This window comes from Molothrus aeneus, unplaced genomic scaffold, assembly GCF_037042795.1.
Source record: "Molothrus aeneus isolate 106 unplaced genomic scaffold, BPBGC_Maene_1.0 scaffold_98, whole genome shotgun sequence".
NCBI classification, from domain to species: domain Eukaryota; kingdom Metazoa; phylum Chordata; class Aves; order Passeriformes; family Icteridae; genus Molothrus; species Molothrus aeneus.
Window position 1 is genome coordinate 98,328 of NW_027099250.1, and position 4,173 is coordinate 102,500.

Consider the following 4,173-nt stretch of genomic DNA (forward strand, 5'->3'; position numbering starts at 1 on the left):
AGCCAGAAGGCACCTGCCGTTGCCCAGCGGCGGTCCCGTCCTGGGCCCCGCTTGTCGCGTCCTCCATTGCCTTTCCCAGCCGTGTGTCGGCCGCAGAAAGGCATGCGGGGCGGCCACGGGGGTGCTTCTCTCCGCCCGGTGTCCGCGTGCAAACAATGAGAGCGGGCGTTGCCCCCCGGCTCAGCGCCGTACTGCCTTCCGCCAGGCGCGTGTCCGAGGCTAGGGGCCCCGGCGGTGGCGGTCCTGGGAGTGCGGCCCCGGCGGCGCCGGAGTCTGCTGTCCGGCAGGCCTTGGGCGCTGGCGATGCTGGCTCGGGTCTCGGTGGCATCCACCTCCGGGGCCGGCGGTGGAGCCCGTCCGCTGGTCGCTCAACCACCCAGCAGGGGAGCAGTCCCGCAGGAGGCACGCCAGCGGGGGCCGGTTGTCGTCACGTGCCGTCTCAAGCCGGGGGAAGGCCGTGCAGTGGGGAAAGAGAAAAGCCGGCCGTGCAGCGGCGCAGCAGCACTCTGCGAGGCCCGCGGCGTCGGGGGCCGAGGGAGAGCCGGCGTGTGCGGGGGCTGACGGCCACACGGCCCCAGCCGTGTGCCATGTGTGTTGTGCGTGTCGTCCCGTGAAAGCGAGAAGCGGGCGGGCTGCCGTGCCCTCCCGCATTCCAGTGTGCGCCGCGTGGCCCTCGGTGCGGAGGCCAGGCCGAGCCCGGGCACCTGGTCCGCCTCTGAAGGACGGCGTTTGTGAGGTCGGCGTCTCCCCTCGCAGTGGGAGGTGGTCAGGAGCGCGGGCTCCCCTGCCTCTTGGCCGGCCTTCAGAGTGTGGGTTGCTCCAGTTGTTTTTATTCCCCCTTCCGTTTCTGTGTGCTCGTACAGTCAAAGCCAGGTGTGCGCCCCCACATCCTTGGTGCCAGAGTAACAAAAAAAGGGGCCGCTTGGCGTGAGCAGTGCCTGAAAGGCAGACAACTCTTAGCGGTAGATCACTCGGCTCGTTCGTCGATGAAGAACGCAGCTAGCTGTGAGAATTGATGTGAATTGCAGGACACATTGACCATCGATCATTTGAAGGCACATGCAGCCCTGGGTTCCTCCCGGGGCTACACCTGTCTGAGTATCGCTTGACCATCAATCGCCATCCAGGGACCACGGCGGCGGCATGGCTGGGGTCGCCTCTCAGGCCCATCGCCCACGGTGGGCAGCGGCAGCGGTAGTGGCGGCAGCAGTGGCCGTGGGAGCAGCGGCGTCCCGCTGGTGCCCGGAGGGAAGACGGTCAGGGGTTTGGCGATGGAAGCGTTTCCCTAGGTGGCCTCGATCCCTTCCCTGCGGCCCGGCGGGCGTCGTCATCGTCGCAGTCGTCGTCGTTGCCGCGCAGGGCCTTCGTCCCCCTAAATGCAGACTCGGGGAGCGCTCCGTAGCTCCCCACTCCCGGAGTGAGCTGCTGGGGTGGAGCTCGTCCTTGCCAGGACCGTGCCGTGGATGCGGTGGCGTGGCAGCCTGGGGAGAGCGAGAGACAGCGTCGAAAGGCACTGCCGAGGGCCAAGAGAGAAAGAGAGAGGAGGGTGAGAAGGGGAGGCGAGGAATGGCCTCGCCCCCAGTGTCCCCCCGCATGGGCGGCTGTCTGCGGGTGGGAACCGCGGCGGTACCGTGCAATGCTTCCGAGCACACGCATGTGGCGAGAGCGCCGGGGATGGTTGTTCCTACCCTGTCCTCCCTTCGCCCGCCCCCTCCTCTTCTGTCGCTGGCTCGGGGCGCGCCGAGGGGCGCCGTCGCTCCTCTCTCTCTCCCTGCCGAGGCCATTGCGCGCGCCACCGCCCGGCCGGTCCTCCCGCGCGGGGCCGTCTCTGCCCCACTCCCTTTTCGCTTCTTGTCTCCAGGATGGGGCTCTCCGTCTCCTCGTCGCTCGCTTGTGCGCACGCGCGCTTTCTCTCTCTGGCTCCCTCCGGGAGCGCAGATAGGAGGGGGGACTGGCGGTGTAGCGGGCGGGGGAGACACGGCAGCCATCGTTGCGCACGCCCCCGTGTACAGCGCGGCGGAGCTTTGGGCTTGCAAGCTCAGATCAGATGTGGCGACCCGCTGTATTTAAGCATATTAGTCAGCGGAGGAAAAGAAACTAATGAGGATTCCCTCAGTAACGGCAAGCGAAGAGGGAAGAGCCCAGCGCTGAATCCCCACCCCATGGTGTGGCATGGGATATGTGGCATACAGAACCCCCCCTCCCCAGCGGCGCTCTCGGGGGACCCAAGTCCTTGTGATCGAGGCCGCAGCCCGCGGACGGTGTGAGGCTGGTAGCAGCCCCCCGGCGCGCCGGGCCCGGGGCTTCTCAGAGTCGGGTTGCTTGGGAATGCAGCCCAAAGTGGGTGGTAAATTCCATCTAAGGCTAAATACCGGCATGAGACCGATAGCCAACAAGTACTGTAAGGGAAAGTTGAAAAGAACTTTGGAGAGAGAGTTCAAGAGAGCGTGAAACCATAAGAGGTAAACAGGTGGGGCCCACGCAGTCTGCCTGGAGGATTCAACCCGGTGAGCTGCGGTTGGACAGCGCGGGCTGGGCAGATCCTCGCCTCCGCCTCCCCTCCATCCCCCAGGTGAACCCCGTGCATAGGGCGAGCCGGGGGGGGCAGGCCAGCGTGGGGACCGCCGCCCGGCCGGGGGCCAGCAGTGGCCGGGCGCATTTCCTCTGCGGCGGTGCGCCGCGACCGGCTCTGGGTCAGCTGGGAAGGCCTCCGGCGGGCAGATCGCCCGGCGCCGCGCGAGTGGCGGTGGGTGTTACAGCCCCCGGGCAGCAGGTCTTGTTGAATCCCGGGGCCGAGGGAGAGGACAGCCGTCGCGCCCTCCTCCCCCCCCGTTGGCGGTGCCGTGGTGGGGGGCATCGCTTTTCCCCCGCCCTCCCCCTCCCGGGGGTGGGGGGGAGTGGGCAGCGTCCCCGCAGCGCGGCGTTTCACGCAGGGGTGCAGGGGCTGAGCGTGCGGACGCCCGGTGCCACTGTCAACCGGGGCGGACTGTCCTCAGTGCGCCCTGACCGCGCGGTGCCGCCAGGCCGGGCTTGATGGGCCACACTCAGGCGCCTGGGTTCCGCGGCGATGTCGGCTACCCACCTGACCCGTCTTGAAACACGGACCAAGGAGTCTAGCACGTGCGCGAGTCAGGGGCCATCGTCGAAAGCCCACGGCACAATGAAGGTGAGGGCTGGCGCGCGCCGGCTGAGGTGGGATCCCGGGGCGCGTGTCATGCCTGGCAGCCCCGGGCGCACCACCGGCCCGTCTCGCCCGCCAACCCCTCGCAGAGCCAGGGAGGTGGAGGGTGAGCGTCTGTGCTAGGACCCAGAAGATGGTGAACTATGCCTGGGCAGGGCGAAGCCAGAGGAAAACTCTGGTGGAGGTCCGTAGTGGTCCTGACGTGCAAATCGGTCGTCCAACCCGGGTCTAGGGGTGAAAGACTAATTGAACCATCTAGTAGCTGGATCCCTCCGAAGTTTCCCTCGGGATAGCTGGCACTCGGCAATGGGCAGTTTTACTCGGTAAAGCGAATGACTAGAGGTCCTGTGGCTGAAACGATCTCAACCTATTCTCAAACTTTCAATGGGTAAGGGGGCCATCTCGCTGGCATGGAGCCGCGCCGTGGAGTGCTCAGTGGCCACTTTTGGTAAGCAGAACTGGTGCTGCGGGATGAACCGAATGCTGAGTTAAGGTGCCCGATGCCGACGCTCATCAGAGCCCAGAAAAGGTGTTGGTTGATCTAGACAGCAGGACGGTGGCCATGGAAGTCGGAATCCGCTAAGGAGTGTGTAACAACTCACCTGCCAAATCAACTAGCCCTGAAAATGGATGGCGCTGGAGCATCGGGCCCATACCCGGCCATCGCCAGCAGTGTGATGCCCGCGGGGGCTAGGCCACGACGAGTAGGAGGGCCGCTGTGGTGCACCTCGAAGCCTGGGGCGTGGGCCCGGGTGGAGCCACTGCAGGTGCAGATCTTGGTGGTAGTAGCAAATATTGAAACGAGAGCTTTGAAGGCCGAAGTGGAGCAGGGTTCCATGTGAACAGCAGTTGAACATGGGTCAGTCGGTCCTAAGCGATAGGCGAGCGCCGTTCCGAAAGGGCGGGCGATGGCCTCCTTTGCCCTCAGCAAAAGGAGTCGGGTTCAGATCCCCGAATCTGGAGTGGCAGAGACAGGCACCGCGAGGCGCCCA

At 66.0% G+C, this 4,173-nt stretch overlaps 1 non-coding gene and 1 pseudogene across 1 annotated transcript; both read left to right on the forward strand.

The window, feature by feature from the left end:
- The first annotated feature begins 951 nt into the window (after positions 1-951).
- Positions 952-1,104, forward strand: LOC136571194 (5.8S ribosomal RNA). The gene has a single exon (XR_010785687.1). It is a non-coding gene; the product is annotated as a 5.8S ribosomal RNA (ribosomal RNA).
- Positions 1,105-2,033: 929 nt separating this feature from the next.
- Positions 2,034-4,173, forward strand: part of LOC136571197 (28S ribosomal RNA) — a 4,767-nt pseudogene continuing 2,627 nt past the window's right edge.